General features: G+C 31.6%; 1 long non-coding RNA gene across 1 annotated transcript; it reads left to right on the top strand.

The window, feature by feature from the left end:
• Positions 1-633: 633 nt before the first annotated feature.
• LOC134708464 (uncharacterized) lies at positions 634-15,403 on the top strand. The gene is made up of 3 exons (XR_010105844.1): positions 634-841; positions 1,794-1,888; positions 15,294-15,403. It is a non-coding gene; the product is annotated as an uncharacterized LOC134708464 (long non-coding RNA).
• The last annotated feature ends 584 nt before the right edge of the window (positions 15,404-15,987 follow it).

The raw sequence follows: 15,987 nt of genomic DNA, 5'->3' as shown, positions 1-15,987 counted from the left end.
ATGAATGCATCTGATCTCAATTTCATTTATTTTCTGTACTTTTAAAATTTTATGTCACCTATTTGTCACAAAGCAGCACTTTATTTGCAGTCATGTGACCTGTCTACAGTAATTTAAAGAAATTGGTCAGCCCCCTTTTACATGTATTTGGTAAATACATACATAAAAATACAGTTCAATGAAAATATATTCATATATATATATGGCTCTTCTTTTGTGGAAAATGTTTGTATACAACCATTGATTTTCATATAAAGCCTTTATTTCTTGTTATTTTATTTGATATTTATGTAAAGAAAGTTACAGATTGCTATTCAATGTATTATTATAATCAAGTAAAGGTTCAATAACCTTCACACTTGTTATGTGACATTTGGCCTCAGTGTGAAATTAGCTGAAAAATCTATTTCTGTTTAAACTATTTAAAAACTACTCCACAATAAAGTTCAGTCAAAGTGTTATTCTATCTTTTATCAATGCAAGAATGCAACTTTTATAAAGACTGACTAAAGATATTTTTATTATAAGGAGGATCATAAAAGTACAATTTCTAGCATACTGTGGATTCATCATTATATGTTGGTAATCAATTTTTCATGGATTTTTTGGGTACATGTAAACCATAAAATTTGTGAACTATTGCAATAGGCTTCATAATTTTGGTTACACAGATTTTTCAATAAAAGTGGACATCATCACCCTTTTCTATGCTACAGGTTTGACCAATACAATTGAGAACGGAACTGGTCAAAGAAACAACAACCAGGCCAAGGAGCAGACAATAGTGAATGGCAAAGAATGGGTCTATCTTCAATGCAGCCAGAAAATCCTGCATCCGGAGGTGGTCCTTTTAATACTGTGGATTCATTATTATTCGTTGGATACCAATTTTCGTTGGTTTCTTGTCTACAGGTCAACCACAATTCACATGTCCAACAAACCATATTTTCGATAGGCTTTGTATACAGAGATTAGTAAAACCACCAAATCAAATATCAACAAATATGCAAGTTTTCAGCAATCCACGATAATTGATACCCACCAAAAATAGATGATTCCACAGTAGATAACATCTTGCTTCTGTAAACTCAATATCTTAGGAGCATATATGGTGACTGCATAGTCACTGATTATCATCTCTTCTTAATCTTGTGCATTGTTTATTTGTTTGTTCTTACAGTTCTAAAAATCTAAAAATAATTTTGATGTTTTGATGAATGGAAATGATATGACATTATCAGGTTAACAAACATTTTTTTTTTAAATTTCATTCAGGATGGTCCTTCAGTAAACTTTTGCAATGGCTCTAATTAAGTTTTCTCATTTTCTGTTTGTTGAGGATTTGCAATAATAAAAACACCCAATAATTTTGGAAACTACAGCAATATTTTGTTAGTGATCTTGTGGATATTATCAAGCACAATAATGATTATCCTATTAGAAAACACTAAACCTTAAGGAAACAACAAGTAAACAATCAGTCTAAAAGATTTTTGCATTTCTTTTTATCTTCAGTATATTTGGTAGGACTTCAATATGATAATATTTGATAGATATAAGAAGATGTGGTATGAGTGCCAATGAGAAAACTCGATCTCCATCCAAGTCACAATTTGTAAAAGAAAAACCATTATTGGTCAAAATACAGAGCCTTGGTTAATGTTTGATGCCCATTTGATTTTACAATATTTGTGTATTTTGCATCTTTTTCAGATACAGGCAATATATTACATTTGCCTTATGTATAGCAGCCTTGCACCAAAGTTCAGTGCATATTATATCACCTTTTGCAGCATCACAGAGATTAAACATACAGAACAAATGCCTAATCTTCCAAGGCAACAACTAAGATCAATAATCGGTGATCCCTATGACTCTTAGAACAGAGGTAAGCCTATTATATATAATTGTGGAGACCTTGTTGATTAGGGGACCCTGAGCCCATCAGCTGGTCTCTATTTTTAGGACAAGATAAGGCCAGATTGGTCCCTGTATAATCTTGGAATCTTCTGATTTGTGAGTCACAGTATATTTACCTAGAATGACCTTGAAACAAACTTTTATCAATATTGACAATCCAATAAATGGCAACATCTGGCTAAATATGTTTGTAATACATAATAAAAAGGTCCAATAGAGGGCCTTCATAAGATAAAAGAATGTAAAAAAAGAGAACAGTTTCAAAGAAAGTTAATAACTATTGAAATGATTATTAATTATTTTCTTTGAGATAGACTAAAATTAAGTAAGTTATTTTATACTTTATATGAAGCTTTAAGGAACCCTATTGGTAACCTTATTTTCTGTAGGAAATGTCCTTGTCTGGCTTTTTAACTTACCCAATATTTAATTTGAACACTTTCCCCGATGGTGCCTCGTTTACATGGATAATATTTCCAATAGGATTTTACTAAGTCTAATGTAAGTTTTGTTTTGCAGACAGTTGCTTTTTATTTATTTTTTAAACTTTTTTAACTTTAATGTTTTAAGATTTGTTTTTTATAATGCATTTATAAAAAACAAAAATAAAATTAGTTTTATTCAAGGCGCCCAGAAGAAAAAACAACACACTGCGGTGCATGTGATCATTATATATATAATATACGGTACTTCATACTTATTTTTTACAATACCAAAAAAAGCTCTGGCACTATACAGGCATTTAAAAAAATATGTTATTTTAAAACTAATTCACCTAAAGTTTTGCACATAATCAGTTAATTTAAAGTTATTTTTAAATATTAATTTGAAACAAAATTATACAAGAAAAGAGTAGAGAGTTCATTTAAATCTTTATTTGTAACAATGAATGAATAAACATTACTGAATTTCAAAAGAAAGTTAAAGTCATGAAGTAAGCCTGAACAAGGTAAAAGACCTCCCTCACAGTTAAGTTAAATTAAGTTTCAATGTATCTTGCATTATTTTGATATTTGAAATAGTGATCAGTGATAAAAACGCATTGTCACTTTACCAGGATTGGTCTGATCGCATTGTTTCTATTTCACATTGCACGAACTTTGATTGAATTAAACTTCCCCAAGATAGCTATGACACCAAATTGTTTTATCTTGTGTAAGTTGCATTGGAATGGTAGAATTATTGAAAATTAAAGTTTCCAAACTCATTAAGGGATGTATGCATAGGTCAATGTAATAACATTAACAGCTACCAATTTTATTGCAGCAGCTGAGATTTCAACAATAACATAAATAGTTGTCTTTTAAGGATGCTAGAGGCCAAAATTTTTAAAATCACAAACTAAATGAAAGAATGAAGAGCCAATTTCATTTCTTTTTTTTTTATAAATTTGCAACGCTTGATAAGCTTTCTTTCATTTTTTGATGACATCAATAATTTATATTTAAAAGAAAGATCGAAACAATATGTCATCTTTCTTCTCTTGTTTAAAAAAAAATGACATTCTAAGATAAAGTGAAATTCATCTCCAATCTCATTAACAATTTGTCTAGACAAACTGGATTATGACGCTTTAAAGCTTGACAAATGGTTAAGACATTTGTCTATTGTTAAAATACTTGGTATGTTGGATGTTAGAAGTTAGTGTGTTGTGTTGTCAGGTTGCAGTTTCATAACCACATTACTTTTTATCAGGGCCCCACCACTAATTGCAGATCGCCCTACAGTGATCAGTTTTTCTGTTCTGGGTCTTTAACAATTTGTGTCCGCTGTATATCTATAGAACAGTTATAATTTCAAAGTTAATACTTGACATGCATATTAACTAGCATCAGAGGATGTTTCATAACTTCCTAGGTCAAAGGTCAAGGTCAAAAACTTTTGGTTTCAGTTGAGAACTCCATGTCCTGTGGTAAAGATACAAATTTTTTACCACATGTTATTTTAAGCAGCACCTTTCGAGATGGCTAGCATCTCAATAATGTCTAGTTGATATAATAGAATAATCAAATTGTCTGTTAAATACTATTGATGAAGCTCTTTGCTGTATATAAGAAAATAAACCACATTAAAACTAAAATAAGACATTGAAAAGAAAGAAATTCTATCTTGAAAAAAAACAATTTTTTATGAAGATGAGAAGGAGACATCACTGGTAATTGGAAAAAGTAAACTTTTTAGAAAAAAAGACATGTTTTTTTATATGGATAGCTTAATTCCTGATATATGCTAAATTTTGAACAATTTTGGAAAGGATATTATTCAGAACCAGTACCAGTTCTGTAACTGTGTTGTTGCATGAAGTATAATAATTGAGATTGCATATATTGAAGCATAACTGACCATTCTTTCATAATCAAGCTGAAGTCTACATATAGAATCATTCCCTTCCATACAAGCCAAACAAATTTGAAATAAATTTTCCATTTTAATGACAGTTAATTTCAAACTATCATCAAACAGGAAGTGGCTGCCTGGCCGATGTCAAATTATCAAGCTGAAATTACTCTACACAAAAATCTATATAAACTTCCAATCGGAAGACCAATATTCTGACATTTTTCTTATTTGCCAAACCAAAATTCTTCAAAAACCTGCCAGTCCAAATCAAATTTTACTGATCTGTGGCATCCTTCTAGTGGTGAGGCCTCGGTGGCCAACTGGTCTGAGTAGTTCTACTACTGTATTCACTAGCCAGTCAACACTGAGGTTGTGAGTTCAAACCCCATCCGCACAGGTGCACTAGACTTCAATCTTGATTGACCACGATTGTCAGTTTTCCTATCGAAGGTTGGTGGTTTGTCCAGGCACTCTGGCTTTCTCCACCAATAAAAACTGGCCGCCACAAAATAGCACAAAGGAGGCACTTAAAAGTGGTTTTAAAACACCAAGAATCAATCAAGCCATGAAGTGGCTAACAGTGCAGACTGTGAAGTGATAGCTAAAATATCTATGTAGCATTAGATTAATGAGAAATTGGGATACATCTTGTTTATTCATATGAAGCATAAAAAAAGATACCATGCACTAAATGACCTGTTTCTGAAGCTAAACTTGAAGGAAAGGTTATGGGTACATCACTTGAACAAGTTTTAACAACTTGATGCAAACTTCCTTAAATATGGTATACACTACTTTGACACAAAAAGGGTTTGTAAACTAGTAACATGCTTGTAATCTATTAACACGGTTTTCTATAAATAATCGGCAAAAAATTAATTGATTTGAAGAAGGTTTTAATCACGAACGTGAGTTACATGACAAACATACTTTCAAAATCATTTAAACCAACAGATTAGACCTATCTTTACTACCTGTTCAGGTAAAAACTTTTACTTACAGTTTTTTTTATGAATAGTTTTATTATTTTAATTGAAACTTGGCTTTCGTTAGCTTTGATAAGAAGTTACGTTCACTTGACAGAGTATGGATGGAAAATGATGTATTTGTTATTAACTTTACGTTAAAAGTGAAATTTGAAAATATGCTTTCTATAGTGAATTTTGTTATTGGGCTCAAGGGCAACTAATGGACTTTTATTCAGCCTTTGAAATAATATAGGTGAATTCATTCATGTTATTACGTTATTTGGAGTGGCTTGTTTAGGATTAAAAGTTTATGTGGCAGTGTAATGTGAGTAAATTATAATTAAATCATTTTTAATTTCTATTTTGTAAATTATTTATTTACTGATTATGTAATAATTTTTAAAATTTAGATTTTTTGGGGGTTGTTTTAACCCTTAATTGAGCCCTTTTTAAGCTGCGAATTAGAACTAATAGGAATAGATACTACAACATAGCGTTTTTTATGTTTTATTTGAAATTGTTTGCAATACACAAATTTTTTGTTTTAGGCATTAGTCTTTATATAGCATTTGATTTTATTACTTTCGGTCTTAGTGACCACTGTTAAAATGAGATGACATCATAAAACATATCATATTACAATATAAAGATAAGAAGATGTGGTATGATTACCAATGAGACAACTCGCCATAAGAGATCAAATAACACAGAAGTTAACAACTATAGGTCACCGTACAGCCTTCAACAATGCTCAAAGCACATACCGCATAGTCAGCTATAAAATTCCCTGAAATGACAAATGTAAGATAATTCAGACGAAGTCTTTTAGATAACTAGACTAAATTCACTGAACATCCAATATTCTCTGATGTTAAACAAAATTTTAATGCTTTTATAACCTTCAGCCAAAAAAAATAAATTTGCATAAATTTTTCATTAAGATTGTATCATAAATTAGGATGTCTAAGATGGTGCTTTGATTTGTGTCTCACAGGTTTATTTTTTTTCGTTTTTTTTTCTGCTGCTATCGTTTATTTTTCATGTAAAGATTTCTATTATAATTTTTGATGACTTCACAAAATCCTCACTGGTAAGAGAAACCAAAACATTATATAAAAATTTTATGTTATATATTCATAATCTTGCCATGTCAAATTCTTTTTCAAGCTTAACACTTTTAAATTACTTTATAAGTTATCACAACAATAGCCTCTAGTGCCTAATCTAACTATGCAATGGGAATTTAAGTATAGGAATTTAAACATAAAATTTATGTAGGAAAACTGATATATTTTGTTTTTAAATATTAAAGTTAAATACTAGAACTTCCAAAAAGCGTCCTGTACGTAACATGCACTATCTATTCCTTCTGATTAAAATTGTCTTTGAACAATACATATATGTACATATATATATTTGTAAAGCATGTTCTCCAGAACAAAAAGTACAAAGAGACAGACCTTTAAATGTCAGGTTCATGGCTAAAATTATTACACGAAAACTGTTATACAATAACAGATAATACAACATAATACTGTCATTTACAAGGGCTATTAAAACATTTACTTTAATTCGTACAATTGGAAATGTAGTTATACTTACATGTATAGTGATTTTATTAGTACTTGTCCAGTTTTGGTCTTAAATGTTTGTACAACTTATGCCTAAATAAGGAAAACAGAAAATTCTCAATGTTTTGAAGGATGTTGTGTTGAAGTACCACAACAAGAAAACGGGAATTTTCAACCAGATATAAAAGCATTTTACTGGATTTATAAAGAAAAATCACAAAAGGAGACTCTTCCTCTCTCCTGTTCCAACAATTTCATTGAATCATTTTTTGATCCAGCCAATTTTAAAAGGAGGTCCCAAGTTCCAACCCTGGATAAAAAAGGGGAATTGACCAACAGGGAAATCCTATGAAAGGCCTCTTCATTAATGTTAATGCTGTATAAATTTGTTATAAATAAGTATAACAGTACTACTGTTAATAAACCATTGATATTTGGTATGCATGTACAGTTCATGAAGGCCTGCCTTTCTAAACTGTAACTAGGGCCTTGGTCAGGCTGAGTGGTATAAGCAGTTACTACTGTAATCACCTAAGCCAATCAACACTGAGGCTGTGATTTCTAACCTCACTTGTGCTTGTGCACTTGACTCCAATCTTAATTGACTAGCATTTTCCTATCAAAGGTCATTTTTTTTCTCCTGCTTACTGTCACCAATAAAAACTGGCTGCCAGCTTAATAGCACAAAAGCAGTGCTTTAAAGTGGCGTTAAAACACTAAAAATCAAAAATCAAATCAGAGTAACTGTATTTGTGCGGAAGTACTACGGTAATATAAGACCTTTGATATTTGACATGCAGTTTCATTAGTACATACCATAACTTAAAGATCAGCAATACAAGATTTACACCATAACTTAAAGATCAGCAATACAAGATTTATACCATAACTTAAAGATCAGCAATACAAGATTTATACCATAACTTAAAGATCAGCAATACAAGATTTATACCATAACTTAAAGATCAGCAATACAAGATTTATACCATAACTTAAAGATCAGCAATACAAGATTTATACCATAACTTAAAGATCAGCAATACAAGATTTATACCATAACTTAAAGATCAGCAATACAAGATTTATACCATAACTTAAAGATCAGCAATACAAGATTTATACCATAACTTAAAGATCAGCAATACAAGATTTATACCATAACTTAAAGATCAGCAATACAAGATTTACACCATAACTTAAAGATCAGCAATACAAGATTTATACCATAACTTAAAGATCAGCAATACAAGATTTATACCATAACTTAAAGATCAGCAATACAAGATTCATAACTTAAAGATCAGCAATACAAGATTTATACCATAACTTAAAGATCAGCAATACAAGATTTATACCATAACTTAAAGATCAGCAATACAAGATTTATACCATAACTTAAAGATCAGCAATACAAGATTTATACCATAACTTAAAGATCAGCAATACAAGATTTATACCATAACTTAAGGGCATACGATACAGTTACAGGGAAGGTAATGACGTTGCTAACGTAATTTGTTATTTTCGCGACGTCAAACTGTGACATATCGGGAAAAGATGCATTTTTCGACTGATTTTTATCATTCAAACAGATTTAATTTGAAAACGAGTTCATGGACCCCTATTTTTCAAAACGGCATTTTGTTTCATTTTGCAGGGAGATTTTGTGACCCAAATTTTATAAAACTGTAAATAGAGGATTTTTTTTAATTTTGATAAACATGCAGTAAAAAATGACGTTTTTTCCTCAATTCATGAACATTTGATGAATATGAGTTATTTCTGAATAAAAAAATGCATATTTTTTTAGGATATTTATAAAATACAGAAATTACCGATTATTTAACAAAAAACAAATTGTGTTTATCTTTTATAACAAAAAAGTTATGCCTTTCTTTCGAAAAAGAAATTGTGGCCACAAATCTGAATTTCGAGCAAATATACAAAATTTCGACCTCATTTTACTCAAAAAGTAGCACATGCAGGTATATTTTTTATTACATATTTGATTTAATCAGGTAAAAAATAGCCTTTATGCAAATTTTCATGAACTTGTAAATACAGGATCAAAACTGTATCGTATGCCCTTAAAGATCAGCAATACAAGATTTATACCATAACTTAAAGATCAGCAATACAAGATTTATACCATAACTTAAAGATCAGCAATACAAGATTTATACCATAACTTAAAGATCAGCAATACAAGATTTATACCATAACTTAAAGATCAGCAATACAAGATTTATACCATAACTTAAAGATCAGCAATACAAGATTTATACCATAACTTAAAGATCAGCAATACAAGATTTATACCATAACTTAAAGATCAGCAATACAAGATTTATACCATAACTTAAAGATCAGCAATACAAGATTTATACCATAACTTAAAGATCAGCAATACAAGATTTACACCATAACTTAAAGATCAGCAATACAAGATTTATACCATAACTTAAAGATCAGCAATACAAGATTTATACCATAACTTAAAGATCAGCAATACAAGATTCATAACTTAAAGATCAGCAATACAAGATTTATACCATAACTTAAAGATCAGCAATACAAGATTTATACCATAACTTAAAGATCAGCAATACAAGATTTATACCATAACTTAAAGATCAGCAATACAAGATTTATACCATAACTTAAAGATCAGCAATACAAGATTTATACCATAACTTAAGGGCATACGATACAGTTACAGGGAAGGTAATGACGTTGCTAACGTAATTTGTTATTTTCGCGACGTCAAACTGTGACATATCGGGAAAAGATGCATTTTTCGACTGATTTTTATCATTCAACCAGATTTAATTTGAAAACGAGTTCATGGACCCCTATTTTTCAAAACGGCATTTTGTTTCATTTTGCAGGGAGATTTTGTGACCCAAATTTTATAAAACTGTAAATAGAGGATTTTTTTTAATTTTGATAAACATGCAGTAAAAAATGACGTTTTTTCCTCAATTCATGAACATTTGATGAATATGAGTTATTTCTGAATAAAAAAATGCATATTTTTTTAGGATATTTATAAAATACAGAAATTACCGATTATTTAACAAAAAACAAATTGTGTTTATCTTTTATAACAAAAAAGTTATGCCTTTCTTTCGAAAAAGAAATTGTGGCCACAAATCTGAATTTCGAGCAAATATACAAAATTTCGACCTCATTTTACTCAAAAAGTAGCACATGCAGGTATATTTTTTATTACATATTTGATTTAATCAGGTAAAAAATAGCCTTTATGCAAATTTTCATGAACTTGTAAATACAGGATCAAAACTGTATCGTATGCCCTTAAAGATCAGCAATACAAGATTTATACCATAACTTAAAGATCAGCAATACAAGATTTATACCATAACTTAAAGATCAGCAATACAAGATTTATACCATAACTTAAAGATCAGCAATACAAGATTTATACCATAACTTAAAGATCAGCAATACAAGATTTATACCATAACTTAAAGATCAGCAATACAAGATTTACACCATAACTTAAAGATCAGCAATACAAGATTTATACCATAACTTAAAGATCAGCAATACAAGATTTATACCATAACTTAAAGATCAGCAATACAAGATTTATACCATAACTTAAAGATCAGCAATACAAGATTTATACCATAACTTAAAGATCAGCAATACAAGATTTATACCATAACTTAAAGATCAGCAATACAAGATTTACACCATAACTTAAAGATCAGCAATACAAGATTTATACCATAACTTAAAGATCAGCAATACAAGATTTACACCATAACTTAAAGATCAGCAATACAAGATTTACCAGAAGTATTTTATTGATTGAAAGGTAAAAATTACATGTCTTTACCAGGTGAGCTATTCAGACTCTTAGGAGCCTCTTGTTTAAAGCTTAGAAGTGCACTTCCTATGTAATATGTGATAGAGGTGAGCCCCAATAGTTTGCTTTTTGTAAAATCATGAAATGCGATTAGGTAGAGAATTTAATATGAAATACATGACAAGTTTGCTAATTGAATCATAAGTATTGAGACTTTTACTCGATTTATTTCACTCGACTGGGCGGAGTCTAATCCGTTCACTAATAATAAACCAGTCCATCTTTAGTTAGTCGTTTTATGATAAACTCATCAATGGAGTGTCCAGTTATTGTTTTGTAAATTCCTTTGATGACACTGATTAGAAATAAGTAATAATTATAACGGCAATCATGCATCCTTATCACACACATCTTCAAATAGACTGTCTTTATGCAAATTAAAACATTAGCTCCGCCCGATCAGTTAAAATAACATTGGTGATACCATAATCAGATGTTTATTTTTAATAACAGATGCGATTAAAACTAGTCATCAGCGATTAAAACTAGTCATCACATGCATCAGATGTTTGTCAAATCTATTTATGTCCCTATGAAATAGTGAAATAGCATGTTAGCATGTTAACAATAGCTGTCTTTTTTGTCAAAAATATATAATAGGTTATGTATTTATGTAATACGAAATATATGAAAAGGGTGATTATAGTTCCACAAAAAGGTTGAAGTGGCTCCAAAGTTTTCAAGGAAACATATATAGATATAAGAAGATGTGGTATGGGTGCCAATGAGACATCTCTCCATCCAAGTCATAATTTGCAAAAGTAAACCATTATAGGTCAAAGTACAGTCTTCAACTTGGAGCCTTGGCTCACACCGAGCAGTAGGCTGTATAAATTGTCTGAAGATAAAAAGTCCAGGACCTTTCACTTCCAATTATTCTTTTCAAGATCCTGTAAAGTCAGTTATTGGGTTAGTTTGAAATCATGTGAGAATTAAACATGATGACAACAGTTTAACTACACTTGTACTTATGTAACTTTGTTTACATGTAGATAAGATTTCTATTATATTTGTAACATTAAGACCTTTTATCTGATACTTATAGAGATGATGGTGACTTCTTCTTTATACTATAAATTGAAAAGATGTGCGGTAAATACACATAAGACAAGATATTGCACAAAACCCATTAGCATTTACAGGTTATTTTTATACTTTAAGATATATGTTTTGATATGGACTTTTTGAGGTTAGAAATACAGTGTTCTCCTCAGGGCCTTTTAGCATGATGGTAATGTGATGCTATATTGCTAGATTTTGATGCTATCCAAAATTATTATCTTATAGATAGTGTTATGAATGTGAGGCTATAATTTGCAGTGGCGGATCCAGAGGGGGGGGTCCAGGGGTTGGAACCCCCCTTTTTTTTGGACGATAGATGCATTTGATTGGGGACATATAGTTGGAACCACCCCTTTATCCTGCCTGGGTTGGGAACCCCCCTTTTTAAAATGGCTGGATCTGCCCCTGATTTGTAGAAACAAGATGGTGTTTCAGAATTTTCTGTTTACCAGGGTGAAATAAGGAATCAATGAGGAGAACACTGAAATAATGCTTATAAGATGAAATATGCCATTTTTCTTTTCTTTAAAACACATTTGTTGTTCTTCTATTTTGTAACAAGGAGTTCAAATGCACAACCTCTGTGTTGACTAGCTAGTAATTACAGACCTCTCATATGATGACTGGCTAGTGATTACAGTAGTAACTACTTAGACCACTCGGCCACTGAGGCCCCTCATATGATGACTGGCTAGTGATTACAGTAGTAACTACTTAGACCACTCGGCCACTGAGGCCCCTCAATGATGACTGGCTAGTGATTACAGTAGTAACTACTTAGACCACTTGGCCACTGAGGCCCCTCAATGATGACTGGCTAGTGATTACAGTAGTAACTACTTAGACCACTTGGCCACTGAGGCCCCTCAATGATGACTGGCTAGTGATTACAGTAGTAACTACTTAGACCACTCGGCCACTGAGGCCCCTCAATGATGACTGGCTAGTGATTACAGTAGTAACTACTTAGACCACTCGGCCACTGAGGCCCCTCAATGATGACTGGCTAGTGATTACAGTAGTAACTACTTAGACCACTCGGCCACTGAGGCCCCTCATATGATGACTGGCTAGTGATTACAGTAGTAACTACTTAGACCACTCGGCCACTGAGGCCCCTCAATGATGACTGGCTAGTGATTACAGTAGTAACTACTTAGACCACTTGGCCACTGAGGCCCCTCAATGATGACTGGCTAGTGATTACAGTAGTAACTACTTAGACCACTTGGCCACTGAGGCCCCTCAATGATGACTGGCTAGTGATTACAGTAGTAACTACTTAGACCACTCGGCCACTGAGGCCCCTCAATGATGACTGGCTAGTGATTACAGTAGTAACTACTTAGACCACTCGGCCACTGAGGCCCCTCAATGATGACTGGCTAGTGATTACAGTAGTAACTACTTAGACCACTTGGCCACTGAGGCCCCTCAATGATGACTGGCTAGTGATTACAGTAGTAACTACTTAGACCACTCGGCCACTGAGGCCCCTCAATGATGACTGGCTAGTGATTACAGTAGTAACTACTTAGACCACTCGGCCACTGAGGCCCCTCAATGATGACTGAAGAGGAGGTTTTGTTTTTTGCTGTGAATCACGAAAGATGATTATTGAAGGCATTTTGATTTTGTCGTAAATTTTGAGTTGTTTAGCAATTTTGGCATGTGTCAAAAGGAAGGAACAGGAATCATTATTTTCATTGGTTACATCAGTAAGATAGAACAGATTAGCTGTTTTGTTTATACATACACAAGTACTTTTATTTTCAAAATCAGCAAAAGGGATTGGACACAAGTTATTTCAGCATTAGTGACATCCTTTTCGCCCTACCGGTAATTAAAGCTGTTACCAGTGTCTTAAAAATAATGCAGCCATTTATTTCATTGGTTGCATTATCCAGGAAGTTCAACTTAGACCACTACTTAGACCACTCAACCACTGTCTCAGGCCCCTCAATGATGACTGAAGAGGAGGTTTTGTTTTTGCTGTGAATCGCAAAAGATGATTATTGAAGGCATTTTGATTTTGTCGTAAATTTTGAGTTGTTTAGCAATTTTGGCATGTGTCAAAAGGAAGGAACAGGAATCATTATTTTCATTGGTTACATCAGTAAGATAGAACAGATTAGCTGTTTTGTTTAAACATACACATGTACTTTTATTTTCAAAATCAGCAAAAGGGATTGGACACAAGTTATTTCAGCATTAGTGACATCCTTTTCGCCCTACCGGTAATTAAAGCTGTTACCAGTGTCTTAAAAATAATGCAGCCATTTATTTCATTGGTTGCATTATCCAGGAAGTTCAAATTAAGTTTCTGTTGGATTTTATCATGTCATGAATAATCTAAATATTTACAAACATTGGTTAGTGATAAATACTGCAAAGATCTTGAAAAGTGGTGATCCTAAAGACCTAACCACCAAAAGTTTGCAAAGGACCAACACAATTTTAGTATAGAAATAATAGTGAGGACCGGCAGATCAGGGAGAAAAAGATTTATAGAAATCTGTAATATATAAAAAGAATTAAGCTATAAACGATGTCACTACTGGTTAACGTTTGAACATTTGAATATAAAATAGTGTATTTTTGTAGTGCAAGAACATTTTATTTCATATTCATTGCAGTTTAAAAACAATTTTGCAGATCTTTAGGCCTCTGGCCAAAAATCATCAAATTTGTTGAAAAATCTTTTCAATTTTTTTTTCTTTAGTTTTATAAACAAAAGATTTGGTTAATATTGCATTTGGTCATATCTATTTGCTGTTTTGACATTAGGTTTATGTGTAGGAAGTTACTGCACCCTAGACAAATAATAACATAAAATACCAACTCTTCCATGTACAAATGATGTATGATGCACTAGCTGTTCTTTGTTTATCTACTTACGTATGTTTTAGTCAAATTTTAATAAAAGATGAATAAATTCAAAACAAATAGGACAAATATAACCTTTTAATGTTTACATTTTATACAATAAAAGAGAAAAACATTTCAATTTGAATATTTCTCACATAAGTTAAAGGAGATGTGGTATCATGTCAATGAAACAACTGCCATCTAGTCACAAAACAAATGATCACGATGTAACCATGGTAACAGACATTAAAAAGTCTAAAACAAACCAACAAAAAACAAAACAAAACAATCACAATAAAAACAACAGTAAACAAAATACAATATAAAAACTAAAAACTGGGCAACAACAACCCGGTATTACCAAAATTTATATTTGATATTCATTTTGTCACCCATATTTCATTGATTTAGGTGTATCGTATCAAAAAACCCTAACAACAACCCACAAATAACAGGGAAAGACTTTATTTGGTAATTTACATATCCCAAGATTATAAAAAGTGAAGATGTGCAGGTTGATATATAAATAGTTGTTCAGATGTGTGCAATGAATATTAATATTTTTATGCCATTTATAGATTTTTGTACCTTTTATCATTAAAATATAACAATACATGGCTGATTTAATATTTACTAAAAATAAGAAAGATATTTAACTATCTATTTCAGGGTTGACAGAATGTAATACCATCATCATGTAGTCTGTGGTAAGATATTCTAATAAGATTGATACTGTGAAATTATTGTGAGGGTTTGATTAATGTCAATACTGCAACTGGGTGAGTATTGCAATAATAACAACTGGCATTGTGATATCTGATACATATAAGGGTTTTGCAGATTTTTCTAAAATCACAATAATTAACAGGGGCGGATTGAGTCATTTTAAAAAGGGGGGGGGGGGGTCCAATCTAATGTCCCAATTCAAATGCATTGATCGGCCAAAAAAAAGGAGGGGTTCCAACTATATGTCCCCATTTAAATGCATTGTTTGGCCAAAAAAAAAGGGGGTGTTCCAACCCCTGGAACAACAACCCTGAATCCGCCACTGATTAATCTAACATTTTTCTTATAATAACAGAACACAATTCTGCTAATACAGCTATCTATGACATTTATGTTCCAACACACACAAATAAGGTGTACTTGGTTCCTAGTAAAATATGGTAATCTAAATTTTGCTCAAGCTCCAAACCCATTATATTCCTATTTAAAATTATTTTATTTAAACAATTTCTTCATTGCAAATAGAGTAAACAGTTAACAGACACACAGAATTTGAGAAAAGTTTACTTTTGATCACTATGGATATTTGAATATTTTTTTTGCATTTTATGTCTTCCACTGGACAATTTAATTTTGG

Source organism: Mytilus trossulus, chromosome 2, assembly GCF_036588685.1.
Source record: "Mytilus trossulus isolate FHL-02 chromosome 2, PNRI_Mtr1.1.1.hap1, whole genome shotgun sequence".
Classification (NCBI taxonomy): Eukaryota; Metazoa; Mollusca; class Bivalvia; order Mytilida; family Mytilidae; genus Mytilus; species Mytilus trossulus.
This window is presented reverse-complemented; position numbering and strand designations above follow the sequence as displayed.